Source organism: Bidens hawaiensis, unplaced genomic scaffold, assembly GCF_021521415.1.
Source record: "Bidens hawaiensis isolate Kalapana, Puna unplaced genomic scaffold, B.hawaiensis_p1.1 tig00029060_1, whole genome shotgun sequence".
NCBI classification, from domain to species: domain Eukaryota; kingdom Viridiplantae; phylum Streptophyta; class Magnoliopsida; order Asterales; family Asteraceae; genus Bidens; species Bidens hawaiensis.
The window spans coordinates 238,121-255,411 of NW_027494791.1; the positions used below are offsets into that span (position 1 = coordinate 238,121).

Genomic DNA, 17,291 nt, shown 5'->3' on the forward strand with positions numbered 1-17,291 from the left:
TGGGTGTAATTTTGGCTAACACTTACCATGGTCTGGGTTGACCTGGTGACGGGCACTTGATAAACAGTCAGCTTCGGTCTCGAACCACTTAGCGATACTTGTTGTATAGATTAGCTACCTATCGATATATAATTTGACGTAACACTATCTGGTAATGCAAAACACTTAAACGCCGTAACGTGGTTACGCAACACTTAAACGCCGTAACGTGGTTACGCAACACTTAAACGCCGTAACGTGGTTACGCAACACTTAAACGCCGTAACGTGGTTACGCAACACTGAAACGCCGTAACGAGGTTACGCAAAACGCTAAACGATTTATCTTATATAACTTGTGAACTCACCAACCTTGTGTTGACACTTTTAGTATGTTATTCTCAGGTAGCCGAGGCGGGCGCGCGGTTTAGGAGCATGCATTAAATGAAAACACTTTTATTCTGCAAACTTATTTTTAACAGTTATCTTTGGTTTTAAGTCGTCCTGCGTGACGCAGCTTTTGAATTAAGGTTTTTACGCTTCCGCACTTATTTTGCATTTAAACGTTTTTATGGTTTGATTATAACTGATGATTCCGATCCTGCCAGTTCACACCCTCTGACGGTAAAACTCCGTTAGTGGATTTTGAGGGTGTGACAGTCTTTAACAAATGCTAATGCACCATTTCCACTACCTCCTCCGGGTATATATATTACAATCTCAACTTTATTTCTTATATTACATATATAGTTTTGATGCATGCATCGTCTTTTTTAGATAAATATTATCTATGTGATGCTGCGTATGCACACACTCGTGGATTTATGGCACCATATCGAAATGTGAGGTACTGGCTTGGAGATTTTCGAAGAAATCGTGCATTGACCGAAAAAGAAAAGTTCAACCACGCACATGCAAAACTTAGAAATGTTATTGAACGTTCTTATGGGGTATTAAAGGCACGTTTTCCAATATTAAAAAAAATGGCGCCTTTCTCGTTGGTTACACAACGAAATATTACGATTGCATGTTTTGCACTTCACAATTTTATACGGAAAGAGGGTTTAAGCGATGACCTTTTTGATGAATATGATCACCCAAATGTACGTTTTCAAGATGGAGATGAAGATGCACAAGATAATGGTGAAGAAGGAGAAGCTCGACATGGAAGTGCAGCGGATCGTGAATTCATGAGTCAACTTCGAGATCAAATAGCACAACAATTAATGCAAAACAATGTGCTTTGAGTTTATTTTATGTTATGTGTTTTTTAAACTTGTTTTTAATATTATAATTTTATGTAACTTGAATGTTAAATAACTTCTATCCAGTGAGATAAGTTTGATAATTTACATATTTTCAGTTTATGCAGACAGTATCAACTTATAAAAACAAACAGTCTTATTTTTTCAGCTTACAGAGCTTCAGACCACATCTTCAGCTGCAGACATAAAAACAGATGAAATCAGCTTACAGACAGTTTATGTCTGCAAAAACAAACAGCACCTAAGTAAACTATAAAGTCAATTTGAAAATTCAGAGTTGCTATGGATGATTGACAGCAATGGATTTAGCAATAGTCAATTATGTGTGGTCCAAGTAAATCAGTAGAAATAATATATAAGTTGGATTCGGGTGACTAGACACTAAAAACGTAATAGTATGGTTGTACAAAAAATCTTAATATGTAATTCCAAACCCAAAATATATATTTATCTACCTACAACTTATATACGTACTTTTGCGTTTTAAAATCCGAAACCCCTATTTATTTCACAGCCTCAATATTTAATATTTAAATTTAACTATTTAATACTAATATTTAGTTATTTAGTGTTTATAATTATACTTTCAGAATTTGAATATCTGTTGTGTAATCGAAATTTCGGATACGGTTAAGTATACCGAAATGAACTATCCGAAATTTTTGAATATCCAGAATTTGGATATTCAAATTTGCTGAAATCCAATTTTGAATGCCCTGGTTAATGGTTGATGAAGAGTTCTGGCGGAAAGTATTGATGACATATAAAAGTTAATTAGTGCTAAGAGGGTCAAGTTTGTCATTTCAAATAAAGGTTATGATGCATAGTTGTCAATTTTCTTTCATATCGTTAATTTGTAAGTGTAACACCCAATACATATTTAACTTTGATTAAAATGCTTGTTAGGTCCATTTTTATTTTGTGCCAAATATAATTTCGCTCGCATACTTTAAGAAAACTCCAAAAGGTTATAGTTTAAAGTATATATAGACTTTTACATGTGTCACGTTTACACAGAGAACATTTGCAATGCTAAGTATTACATATTAATAACTCAAGTATTAAACCCAAACTTGTTAACCCGAGAATTTTAACCCAACTAGTTCCCAGCCAATGTTCAACTGTGAGCACTAGCAGAATCTGATTCTATATATATACAATTAAGCTCAGTGCCCAACCAACACCCATGGATGACATATATACAACATACTTTTGGTAAAATATCTCATCTTTTAATACCCTTACAACACATATAAAAGACTGTGTGTTGTTGGCATTCATTGGAGCCGCAAACGAAAGCCTATCAACTAGAGCGGTGCGACTGCAACTCGACGTAAATTCGGTCAATGTGGGTTTACGATAGGGATGAGCATAATCGGTACCGGTATCGATTGGTACCGGTACCGATACCGAAATCGGTACCGATTTGGTACCGTCGGTACCGAATCGGTACCAAAGTTTTAAGTTTCGGGATCGGTACGGTACCGGTACCGGTACAGTACGGTACGGTACCGGTATTTTTCGATTTTTTACCCTCGGTACCGTCCCGGTACTATCCCGGAACCGTACCGGTACCAAGAATATCCGATTTTCGGGATCGGTATTTTCGGTACCGGTACGGTACCGTGCTCATCCCTAGTTTACGACACTGGAAATAAGCCAAAAAATAAGTTTGTTAACCCCCCAAATTTAACAAATTTAAACTACATGTTGTGGTGGCGAACCAACTCAAGCTCAACCGGTATCAGGTTACGGCATCGAAAGGAAAAAACTAATTTGTCCACACCCAAATATAAAAGTGAACTTATTAAAATACAAAACACAGCGAACGATTGAAATTGACGAAGAAAAAAAAATATCAACATGACGTTGCAGCAGCGAACCGATGTGAATTTGACCGGACTCGATGGTATCGGCAGTAAATCGTTAAAAAACCAAGTGTTGTCGTGACGAACAAGCGCGGATTTTGTCGGTACACCGGAAGTAAAGCAAAAAAAACATCCACGCCCAAATACGAATTAACATTTTAAAACAACAAAAACCAAAGCAAAATAATAATAATAATAATAATAATAATAATAATAACTGTGCGTTGGAGCTGCAAAATGACGCGAGTTTGGCCTAAATTTACGAACAAAAAATTAGCATGGCAAAAAAACCCACGCTTTGCAAACACGGACTGACGCAAATTCGACTGGAATCGACGGTGTCGACACTAAAGTAAAACATAAAATGTTTCAAATAAAGAAATTGTTTAAGAAAAACCAAAAATTGAATCCACCAATCAAAGCAGGCCGGTGCCACTACGTGGATCAATAGATATGTTGCGGCACCAAATTTCAATTTTTATCTTATACTAGTTTTAATCTGGTTCGTTGCTCCGTGCTACTCTGTAAGAACTATGGGTAAGATTTGAATGTAACAAATATGAGACCTTCAAGGAGTGTACGACTTGGTTGGAGTCTTGTTTTTGTTTGATGCTAGCTCTTGTAACTTGTTGTTGAACTACATTATAAAATTTGATAACAAACAATATGACAGAAGCAAGGCTCGAACTTGGGCGTCCGTACCAAAGACATACTTTGAACAGAACGATTCAGCCAAATGAATTAAAAGGATGTATGTGTTTTAAGCCCATAAATATACCTAAATAGCATAGTTGAACATGTTAAATTATGTGGCTCCGACATCCCATATTTATCTTATGTTATAATTGTCTGCAGTATTTTTGGAATGTGAAACGACATAAATTTAGATTTAGGTTTCAACTTTCTTTTCTATAATTCTAATTTTTTTTTTATTACCAAACTAAATTCTGAAATGTAAACATTACTAGGTAATGTTCTACACGATTTATCTTTTGATTGTAGGATTTTTTTTTTTTAACTTTGCTCTCACATTTTAACAAACCTAATTTTCGAATATATTATCGTGACATTATTTTTATCCGCGTTTAGATATGCAAACCTACGTGACAAATTTGTTTCCTAATTCCTTAATATACTATCGTTGATTATTTGTATCTAAGTTCCGATTTTCAAAACTGTGTGTTTAACCATGTCAATATAATCACGGCCTCCACAAACTCTACATTCGTAAAATGTTGTGCAAAGTGATTGAGCACTAGTTTGTATAATTCCATGAAGCACTACTCATCATGTTTTTAACGCCGATGGCTTACTCGTATTGTGTTTGCCCATCCAAACCTTACATGTACAAGCCCAAACCTTGACACCAAACCGGAACGGTTCAGTTTAGGAGTTCAACGGTTTGGTTTTGGTTTAAAAGTAAGAAAGCGTTACTAACGGTTTGGTTTACGGTTTGACCTAAAAACCGTGAAAAGCATACTGTAAACACCCCTACAACCTATACCCTTAATTACAACACTAGTAGATTGAGACTTTTTTTTTGTTGTTTAAAAGAATTTTTCACAAACTTTGCAGTCCTATTTTCGTCTAATTATGCCTGCAACATATACCCAAATTTGAAATTTTAATTGTTTAAATCAAATAAAAAAACACTTTTTTTACTTAAGGCCAAATTTTTTCTCGTCTTCAGCGCAAAATGCTTTAACGATTTTCAAGGACCGCCATTATATAATTATGATACTTTTGCTTAATGTACACCCTTCCTCCTACTAAATCAAGTAGGAGTGTTTTTCGGGTTTCAGGTTTTTCGGGTCTGATTGTTCGGGTTTCAAAGTTTTAAATTTTGACCCGAAACCAACCCAAATCTTTCACGGGTTTTTCATGTTCGGGTCATTCGGGTTTGGGTTTTTTCGGGTTAGGTCAATCGGGTTTCAGGTATCTTTAAAAACATTAAAAAAATAATTTTTTATAAACTATAAACTACAGTGCTAAAATTAAATCAACAAGTTATTCTATGCTCGTAGCGTGAATAACCAAATAATAAACAAGCATAGCCCCACAAAACAATTCATAAAAAAAGTAAAATTTAACAAACTTTACCCATAATCATCATCAATCAAGCATGATTTGGTTGTTCGATTACGGTTTTTATTAGCCAAAAACAGAAACATAATCATCATCATCGTACTCAGTATATCTCACAAATAGCAAAGTTATGGTAGGGTCTGAGGAGGGTAAGATGTAGACAACCTTACCTTTACCCCGTAAGAATAGAGAGACTGCTTCCAGTGAGACCCCCGGCTCTATAGTAGTTTTGCATCAAGCCTTGGACATAAGGCACATAACACACAACCATTGGGACACCTGCCGATTGGTGCATGTATATTTGTCTTTCGGCCATCAACGCCACCACATGATGTCTGATTAACCTTTCGTCACGTTTAACGCCATTTTCACGAAAATAGTAAAATAACATCAAAATTAGTGCAATTTCACTTTTGTCCACACGAAGGCGCACACATATATACATTATATGCGCGCACCACAACCATGGCGTTATAAACAAAAACAATCGAATCATAATAGGTGGAATGAGAGCATTTGATTTTGGACACATTCTGAAAACGTTAGTGGCTAAAGTTTTGCCTATTATATCTATTATGCCTAAAAATATATTTGGTTTTTAAAACTAAAAGTTTTTTCGGGTTTTTCGGGGTTGACACGAAACCCATAAATCAGACCCAAGAACCAACCTGAATTACATCGGTTTAGGTTCGAGTTAGTCTTTTCTCGGGTCCAAATAATTTAGGTCGGGTTAGTTGGGGTTTAAGTACGTGTTTTCTTAAATCGGGTTGTAGGTAAAAGTGACCGCCTTAAAATCAAGCTTATCATCTGTCTACATGGAAATTTGATGATTTTCACAATTATTTTTAGCATTTAACATTTTGGTTTAAAAATATTGTTAGTTAGTTAGTTAAAGGGACATTAAAAAAAAGATTTGTTAGTTAAAGAAGGATCATGGTCAGCCCACTAATGTTAAGGGGTGAAGCAGTGTCATAGGGCCCCAATAATATGCCCCTTTCTAGAAAAGTTATAAATTAGAATTTGGGCCAAGATTATACTCAAGGAGCTTGGGCTACTAATCAGATGTCACGGTTCTAAACTTCTAATCATTAGTGTTATGGTTCTTTTGCTTCTATTAATTATGTTTAGGGCTGTCCAAACCGTTCGTTGCTCGCTCGGAAATTGCTCGAAAATGCTCGCTCGATTTTAAACGAGCCGCTCTGCTCGGTTCGGTTTGTAAACGAGCCAAGCAACGAGCAAAGGTCTGCTCGGTTTGGTTCGACTCGAATATTTTTAATTTATTTTATATATAACTATATATGAACAAATATATAAATATATAGACAACATACATTAATATAAGTATACAATTTTTTAAACCATTTAAAATTTTCCCAATTCCGTAAATTTTATAATTTTATTTGTTCGCTTCAAGCATGAACTTTGTTTACACATGTTCATTATATCTCGATTCGATTTTGGCTCGTTTAGATTTTCGTTAAGTTCAAGTTTCAGTCGTTTTATTTGGTTCGGTTCAGTTGTAAACAAGCCAAACAACAAGCAAGCTTTCCGTCAGTTCGGCGTGGCTCGTGTACAGTCCTAATTACGTTGGAGTTTGTAATGTTTGCTACGACAAATTTCTTAACAATAGAATATTAATATTGAGAAATTCTCTATTGTTGAGAAATTCGTCTCCTCCTTTTCTCTCGTCTTCTCCATCTAAACAAGGGATCATTATATTACTTTGAATTAAAGTTTAACTCATTTTTATCCCAACAGTGTTGATGTGTTATTTTGAATACACAAACCCGTAATGGGTTATATAGTTATCTTTAGAGGTGATAATATGAATGAGTTGGATTTGAATGATGAATTATAATGAGTTTGGGTCAGAATGAAATTTTAAAAGAGGGTTAGAATACATTATATTTTTACATCTTAAAATTAAAATACAATATATTTCCACATGTTACAAATTAACTACACTATATTTTCATATCTTACAAATAAACTATATCAAATTTTTACATCTTAAAATAAAGTACTTTTACATGTATGTCCACAAGACCCGATGTTTTAACACTTGGAATACATTCTCTTATTTAATGTGTATGCACATGCCCCAACTCCCATATGCGAGTAAATCATCATTATTATCGTACTCAGTAAATCTTACCATTAGCAAAATTATAATAGGGTCTGAGGAGTGTATAAAAAAAACTTTATTTATATGCCCTCCCAAGACCCAATATAGATAAACTACAAACTATCTTTGTATGTGATTGAGTACAAGGATAAATGGCTAGACATAGGCAACATATAATAATAAACTGTTTTATGTTACTTATTTGTATAGAGCATATTATGTTGGTTGTTTGTGTAGAGTATGTGTCGGGTGAGATTCGGCCCACTGTTTATATAGAGTATGTTATGTGTTACTGATTTGAGTGTCGAAAGGACAAATCCTTCTAACGAGTTTTCTTCATGATTCGGATCCTAGAAAGACAGATCCGTTAACTGATAATCGTTTCATCAACTGTGTATATATGTTCTCTTTGCATCATGTTCATTCCATAAAGAACACATTTTACAAGTTATCATATAATTTAATTAGAAACTTTTTAAAAAAATGTTAATATTCTTACAATATCTTTCTTCAAGGTCCATCCATGCAAATGAACAAAGAAACTAAATCAGTGGTAACAACTAACAAGTTCTCCTTCACTTACAACACTTTTATCACACACTTGTTCTTTTGTCAAATGAAAACTCTTTAGGAACATGTACTGTCACGTCATGTTGTTGGTTAGCATTGGCCTCAGGAACTGCAACAATCGCAAGCGACGAATCAGGATTATTGATCTCATCATTCTGGTCCACGGACCCCGGTTCCATCTGGTAATGTATCGGGACCAATTCAGTGTCACGACGTCGGTGATAAGATGGTGAGGGTGAGCCATCAGTGTCCCAGTTATCAGTATCAAAGTTAGACCTTCTAGGAGATGTTTGCAAACTATCAATATCGTTTCGGTAGTTACGTAATAGGTGGACCGGTGACATGCCATGGGTTGGTGTCCCGGGCCTGCTAGACATAGGTGACACCTGACCCGACTTTCTGTTTGTTTTGATTTGTTTCTTTGCGGTTTGGTGCCATGACCTTATCACGGTCACGATTCTATCATTGAAAACCGTTGGCTTCATAGTCGATCCCATTTGTGTGACTAGAGCATAAAGAGGAAGAGTGACATAACTGCATAGGATTTGAACAAGAACCCTAGCAAATGATAAACCAAATTATTAATTTCAACAAGTCATTAAATTAAAATAATTAAAAGGTGTATTTTTATCAAATAAAATTGTAAACTCACCCCATTGTGACCCTGATGACAATATCTTCTGTGTGCTCATGAAAACAAGATTCCGATCCAAACTCATACTGTTTTACATCAAAATAAATTTTAATATAAAAACACAAAAATATATAAATAAATCTTTATTAAAATGTTACAAGTGTTTTCTATATCATATCTTACCAAAGTCCATGCAAAGAAAGCCAACTGAAAAGCATTCTGCAGCATACACAAAAATAAATAAATCAGCATATTTTTTAAACGACAAACTATCCTACTCCTATATTCTATTATGTCGTATACGGTACAGTTAACTTGTAATGCATGGTGCACACGTTCACCTGAAAGAGAATGAAGTTGATGAGATAGAGGATGAGACGAGGGCGATTGAACCAGAAAAGATCGTCACCGGGCTGAACCACTGGTACGCCCTGTACTACCTCTCCTCTCCCTTGAATACTTAACCCCATTTTCGTAATTATCACTTGTAGTTTTGTCCCGATCAGTAAAACTGCCTGTACATTGTAGTCTTATATAAATTAAATAAATAAATAAAATATAATTACCTTAATGTGTATCAAGTTTATGAAAAAAAGGCAAAATCCTTAAAATATCCACTTTACCGAACAAAGTGAAGAGATTGTTCATCTTAAAAGTTTCTAAAATGTCAATCTTAAAACAGTCGACCCGTCATGTTAGTATTGTTAGACGATGGTTTTTTTAACAAATTATATCATGCCATGTGTCACAGAAACCATCGATCCGATGGTATTTGTTGTAAGACAACGTTATTTATTGGGAGATTTGATGGTGTATATTGTGAGTCGACGATACTTATTGTGATATCCGACGGTATTAATTTATGTGACGTCGTTGATATCTTTTCATTGCCAACATTTAGTGAGACCAGACATTATTTACTGTAAGATCTGACAGTATTTAAATTAGTTAGATCCGGCAATATTAAAGTGAGATCCAACAGTATATAGTGAGATCCAACGGAAATAATTGGTTAAAAAAATGTCGCCTACATATAGTATTTAAAGGGAGGTGATCTTCATACACCACCCTCTTGGTATATGTACGGCCTATGAGTCGTATAAACCACACATGACTGGCAACTGTACGAAGGGAACAAGAAGACAGTTAATTTTTTGTTGTCTAAACTACTCGTATAGGCACTGATGTCTAGTATAGGCCTTATACTACTCGTATAACTCTTCGTAGATGAACTATAAGTCTCGTACAAGCATATACGCCTCTTATAGGCCATAATATCTCATTCTTGTTCAAATGTTATCAAATTATTCACCTTCACTCGTATACACGCTATACGATTCGTGTAGGTTTTTGTCAACGTCATTTGACACCATCATCAATCGACTTCTTTTTAACCATCCTCTCCGTAATCAAAGCACTTGCGCTTTTAACCAACCTTTTCATCATCAAACGACTATATTTTTTAACGCCATTAATCAAACGCTCATGTAATTATAAGTGTTTTTAATTTATAACCATTTTGGATGTTATCTATTATTTACAACTTTAAATTAATTAAACAAAAAAAGCGTATATAAAATCCGATAAGGGTCTATACGGTTCGTAAAAACGTATACTACTCGTATCAGGCCATGCGAGACAAGCTGACACAACCCATAGAGGCCTATGTGAGCCATAGAAGCGAAAACTAATTTTTAAAAATCCAAGAGGTGTGTGAATGTCACATGCCTATTTAAACCGTTAGATGTGAAAGTTTTTGGTTGGACATTTTGAAAGCTTTTTGGTTAAACGAACATTAATGTATCAATGTTTTGGCATTTTCTCAAAGTCAAAAGGATATGTACTTACAACCAACGATATGAAGAGGTATGCACCCGTCTGAACATCGAGCGGGGCGGGTCAACCCACAAGATATAGACAAGAGGCTTGAAATCAGGATGTCATGAAGGCACAAAGCCAAAGCCTATGCGCATGGCGCATATCACATGTGCTCACGCATATCACATATGCTAACGCATCACATATGCTCACGCGTATCACATATGCTCACGCACCATATATGCTCACGCATATCACATCTGCGCGTGGCGCATATCACATGCTCACGCATCATATATGCTCACGCATATCACATCTGCGCGTGGCGCATCTGCTCGTGGCGCATATCACATATGCTCACGCATATTACATATGCTTGCGCATATCACATCTGCGCATGAAACATCTGCGCGTGAGAATAAAGAGAAGACTTCGCGCATCCCCAGGATAGGCGCATATCACACATGCACATAATCAACCTCGTCCTTATCCAAATCAGGATAAGGACAACCCTGATTGTGCTCATCAGACAACCTTTCAGAAGGTATCCTTTAAGGAATAAAGAATATGCTGATGTTGACAGCTGCCAATGAAAGGTGGAAAACTCAGCAAAACCCATGTGCTACCACGTGATTGCACATGGGTCAGGTGAAATACCTTGGTCAGAGAATAATCAATGAAAGAGCACCAAGTGTCCTAAGGACACGTGGCGCGAAGCAATAGGAAGAGGCCAAAAAGGCCCTAATGGGATCTGAGCCCAATCATTGGAAACCCTAACACTATAAATACCACACCACCTCCACAAGGGGAGGCAAGCAAGAAAATACACTCTAAATCCTTACTCACTCTCAGATTATTATTATTATTCTCCTACAATCTCTTATTCTCACACCGGAGGGTTACACCAAAGAGGACCCCTCTGTCCCTTTCTGAGGGGTAAGTTCACGGTGCTGCTCATTTTGTAGGTGGAAGAATTCATACCCCGGAGAACCATCGGTGATATAGCACACTCATACCCGAGGAAAGTTGATCGTCTACCAGTGAGCCGATCCACGTTTCTTCATTGGCGCCATCACCTGTTACAACGGCAACAAAACCACTATCTCATCAGTTCTCTATAAAAATCTTCACCATGGTTTCCGGTGTTCGAAACAGCGATCAAGTTCTGGAGGATAATGAGCTTGAGGATGTTAATGAGGGACAGCAGTTTCTGAGGGCGCCGCGTGATTCTGCGCGCACCACCAGTAACCATCCCTTCATCACAACTCCTCATAGCCAGACTGAAACTCCTCCAGACGATCTCACGTTCCAAAATCTGACTGGTGCAAAACAAAAAGGACCAATGGGTCCAGAAGTTGAACCCAATGACCCTAAAGAATGGCTCATAAACGAACAACGGCGTTTAATGGACAAATACAATGAGCTGGTCAAACACAAAAAGTTAGCCGACTTAACACAAAGGCTCGCATTTGATAAGCAAACCATTCAGGGAAAAACAAAAAGGGCGCGCGCGCCGGAAGATAGTCACTCTGTTCACACCGAACACGCTGATTTTAGTGATGAAGAAGTGCACAGCATGAGGAAGACGCGAGAAACTCATGCAGGAGGCTCACAGCTCCGCGCTCACAAGAGCATAGCGCCTGGAGCCAAAGCCGATATGGATCTGTACACACCGTACAACCCACCAGCGAGAGGGCAAGTGGACGTAACCACACCATATAGGCCAGCCATCTTGGTGAAGCATTCAAAATTCACTGAGCATAATCAACCTCGTCCTTATCCAAATCAGGATAAGGACAACCCTGATTGTGCTCATCAGACAACCTTCCAGAAGTTATCCTTTAAGGAATAAAGAATATGCTGATGTTGACAGCTGCCAATGAAAGGTGGACAACTCAGCAAAACCCATGTGCTACCACGTGATTGCACATGGGTCAGGTGAAATACCTTGGTCAGAGAATAATCAATGAAAGAGCACCAGGTGTCCTAAGGACACGTGGCGCGAAGCAATAGGAGGAGGCCAAAAAGGCCCTAATGGGATCTGAGCCCAATCATTGGAAACCCTAACACTATAAATACCACACCACCTCCACAAGGGGAGGCAAGCAAGAAAATACACTCTAAATCCTTACTCACTCTCAGATTATTATTATTATTCTCCTACAATCTCTTATTCTCACACCGGAGGGTTACCCCAAAGAGGACCCCTCTGTCCCTTTCTGAGGGGTAAGTTCACGGTGCTGCTCATTTTGTAGGTGGAAGAATTCATACCCCGGAGAACCATCGGTGATATAGCACACTCATACCCGAGGAAAGTTGATCGTCTACTAGTGAGCCGATCCACGTTACCATTCACGATATGAATGGTAGCCACAGATATGAATACCATCCTGTCAATAGAAACAAACAAAGATTTTGAATTAGTCAGTCGTGTTTGAAAAAGAAATAATATTATGTGAAAGAACTTAATGTGTTATAACTAATACGTCTCATACACGTTGGTGGTGGTCTTATATACTTAAATTTGTTCAAATATCTTGATTTAAAGCACGAGAAATTAAAAAAAAAAAGTTTTCGATGATACCAAGTAACCAAATTGGTTAGTTTAAATTGCCATAAATTCCACTATACAAAACATGAGTAAAGATACTGTACGCTAATGCCATAACATACAATAGGTACGCGAGACGCTTAAAGGTAAAAAACAAAGGCGAAAGTACTAAACGCTCAACCAAACCCTAAAACGCTCAGCCAAAAACCTAAAACACTCAAAAACGGTTTTCGTGAAAAAAAGTGAAAAATTGATCGATTAACAATCCAAAGCTGTTTTTTTCGGTGAACCAATAATTAATTGGATATGTATTGACGATTCCGAGATGTTTGGATGTGATTTCATGGATTGATTTCGTGAAAAAATGGATTCGCGTGCCTATTGTATGTTAATGTATTATTGTATTGGATCATTTCCCTACAAAACATAATGAAAGTTACGAAATAAAACTCACCGTGGGTATTTAAAAGCAGGAAAGCAATGGCAAATAACCATACCGGCGGGCTGTTAACACAAAGTTTGTATAAATAATATTCATAATCAACTTTAATATTCATAAAAAAGTAGACAAATATTACCTTATGCCCACAACGGTCTTGAAATCTTTTTCGAGTGATCTGTTGATGTATTTTTGAAAGTTGAATGTCGACTGGTTTTGCGGTCCTAGATGTGCCTGTAAACAACATGTACCAAAGCGTAGCAAGATGAGTTCATTTTTGAATTCTGAAGATAGTATTTTTAATGTGTTCTAACCACGTGTATAACATATTTAATTTTCTACTAAAATACTTGTAAAAAAATAGAAAACTAGATCATATACTATTATGAATCCGTGTCTCAGGGTGAGATAATCAACTTTAGGGACCGACCGAACAAATTGTCTTAAAAAACAAACCTGAAATAGCATATACATAGCTCAATAGTATATTTAAATGATATCAACATAGTCTTGTACGTAGCTCAATAGTATTAAGGCGTTTCTTATTAAAAGAAATTGGTATAATAAATTACAGGGTCGACCTTGGGGGAGGGCAAGCTTGCCCCGCGGGTACGAAGCATGTTTCGGTTCCACAGAAAAATCGTATCCAAAACCAACCCGTCCTACACCAGCAGGAACCGGTTCCATCTTTACTAGGTCAAACCCAAGGCCCGACCCATCCAAAACCTGATCTAATATCTGATCATACTCGGAATCGGTTCCTACCTGACCCGATTATTGACTTTTGTTAGCCATAACCAGAACAGATCCTGCGTTTTTTGAAAATACCCGATTTGTGCACCACTAATTGGATCGAGTAAATCTTACAAATATTAGCTAGGCCCAATTTTTTAATATATAGTCTTTTAAATCAAGCATAAGTGGGCCCAATCTAAAAAGGAATAAAAATAAAAGAAAATTATTTTATATATTTAATTACCAGTTAATGTGTACAAACTTTTTACTTTGACTCAGATATTTAAATATTATGGTAAGTTGTGATAATTTATTAATAAAAGAATAATGGAATAACAAATAAACACTTATTAATTGAATAGCAATTGGATCATGTGCGTTATCATTATACGTACGTCAAATGCCTTCAAAGAAAATCATTATACGTCAAATGTTGGGCCATGCACGATCGAGTGTTAACGACCAATTAAATATGATAAAGAATCATGCACAAATTCGTTGAAAACAATTTTATTTATTTTATTTTAACCGTTATATTTACTTCATATATGCTTTATATTTTATGAGTGACGTACAAATCAATTAAGTTTATATTAACAAATCACACGCATGGACTTTCTAGTGGTTATGTTTTTTGAAATGTTCAATAAGTCGGTGCCATTCTATATAATACATTAAAATATATTTTCATAGTTCAACATCACAAATATCTCCATCATAGACACGCCTAATATGGTCCAAATAAAGTTATTTTTTCAAGCTTGTGAATATTGTACTCGTGTCTCTTTTACTACAACCCGAAATCCCGCTACTCAACTACCTCATTATTGTTGATACTGTAGCCATTGATACGCTATGACTTTCACAAACTATTAATGACAGAAAATTGACAATTACTTGTTATAGATGTCTATGAAGATAGCCTATCGTTAACGAAGTCGACTTTAGCTTTATCTTCCGCTTTCCCATTATATTATCGTACATGTTTTATGATCTTTATAAATTTGGTTTTATATTGAACGACTCTATACGTATACACACAAACATGACCCATATGAATTAGGGTTCAAAACCGGCTTTTGAAGAGTAACTTACAATCCATAGTAGAATGGGAGATTTGCTCCAAAAGTTCATGTGTCGTCTTCCGAATGATGTGTCTCTGGCAAATCTAAACCTCTCTGGATCTATAAGTGTATGGAAACATTTAAAATCATTAAATATGATACTAGGTGTTGTCCACGACTAGAACATGAATAATCGGAATGTAAATAGTTGTGTAGGAACTAAATACATACCGTGAGAGAATTGATACTCTATTGTTCTAGTCTCTTTCTCCCAATGCTTCCATTTTCTAATCTATACGCAAGTAAAATTTCGTTAAATATTTGTTTTTGATGTAAGTAAACGCATATAAAGTCTGGCTAACGTGAATTTACCTTCGCTTGTCCTAAAGCCATGGTAACGACACTACAAATGACATGAAATAGTGCGAGAGCAAAGATGAATATGTGAAGTTGATGAACCCATCATAGGACATGAATGATACTTTTCCCTGTAAAACATAATATACAGTTATACCTTTACTAAAATGTATAAAGTGAAAAAGTTTATCATGGTTAATATGTTTTGAGATATGCTAGAGTACCCACTCTTTTTACTTGTTACACTAATTTTTAACTCATCATGCTACAATTATTATTCATAGGAAAACACAAAGAAGAAAGCCTATTCAATTTGATGCTTTCATCTATTAAAGTTTAGGTGAGAAAAATACTTTAGCCAACCTATATTATACTCCACGGGACTCAAACCCATAACCTTTAGGAACATACCTCCTTTGCACACTTTCCATCGCCAGTACTACCGGCCAAGATCCGTCTTGCGCTATCACCCATCTTTGACCAAGTGAGCAGCCTCCGCCGACTCTCACCACCATTATTGGCCGCTCTATCTTCTTCCGGGCTGCACGGGTGCCAACCTGCTGCGGCACCCTCCGTGATGCATATCTTTGTTATCGGTGCCGTCCCAGCCGTTAAAAGCAATGATATGAACCCTAACAACATTAGCTCTACAAAAACAAAACAACACAACATATGAACATCCAAAAACATGATTCTTCGTATAACTAAAAAGTTGATCAAGATTATATATATCTAATCCACCAATACCTGCTTTGATCTTTTCAAGGGCTTCATATAGAGCTTTCTTTCGTTTCTTCTTAAACCACTGCAAAATATTCAAACCAATTATATAAATAAACTTAAAATATTTAAAACATACGTTTATTTTGTTTAGTAACTTCATATACATATATACACATACGTTTCCGATCATATGGATGATTTGTTCTATAAATATGGAGATGACAATAAGCACGAAACAAACGGTGGCAACCGCCCATGTGGGCGTTTGCTCCAACGATCCACTTCCTCCGGCCATCGATTGTTTCTTGTATTTTTCAACCTTATAACATGTATCAAAATATTAATTTGTATTAATTTCCACAGTGTTTGAAGTTGGATTTTATAAGGATTTTGAAATAGGAAAAGATGACGAATGTGATGAGTCAAAGAGTTTACTTTGTTTAGTTATACTATACGGGGTCGTGAATAAGATCGAATAGCCCTTTTTGGGGAGTCATAAATAGTATTTAATACTTTGTTGACTCGATCATTCCAGGGGTAGGTTTGGAATTCCAGGTTTTTTTTTTTCATGTGTATGAAAAGGGTATTATATTATTATGTAATTTTCTTGAGTCTAGGAGAAGTGGCGGTCTCGACGTACTCTCATGGGGTTAATTATAGGGTATAACAGTAACTGCGGTCTTCTTGATTGATGTAGAATGTTGAATGTTACAATGTAGAAACTTTTTAGATTTATTAAAAACAATATATTTATAAAAATAAATTATTTATTATAAGAACGGCGCATTTAAAATGCTGTGTAGAACAGACGTACATACACATAAGAATTAATGCACTTACTAGAACATCATTTGTTTATAATAATTTAGAAGTTATGTTGCAAAAATAAATCAATTGGAAGCAGATTTGGCAAGGTGGTTCAACCGGCTTCCTTATCAGGTGAAGAGAACAACTTATCGTATACTCTCATCGGTGTGTTGAGTAAACAGTGTAAACGGATTGTGGACCGGGTGGACATTAATTGGAGGGGAAAAATTTTTAAAGTGTGGGTGGATGAAGATGTAGGGGAATGGATACCG

The 17,291-nt window shown here is 36.2% G+C and overlaps 1 pseudogene; it reads right to left on the minus strand.

The window, feature by feature from the left end:
• Positions 1-7,832: 7,832 nt before the first annotated feature.
• LOC143578189 (MLO-like protein 6) lies at positions 7,833-16,919 on the minus strand (annotated as a pseudogene).
• Between the last annotated feature and the right edge of the window lie 372 nt (positions 16,920-17,291).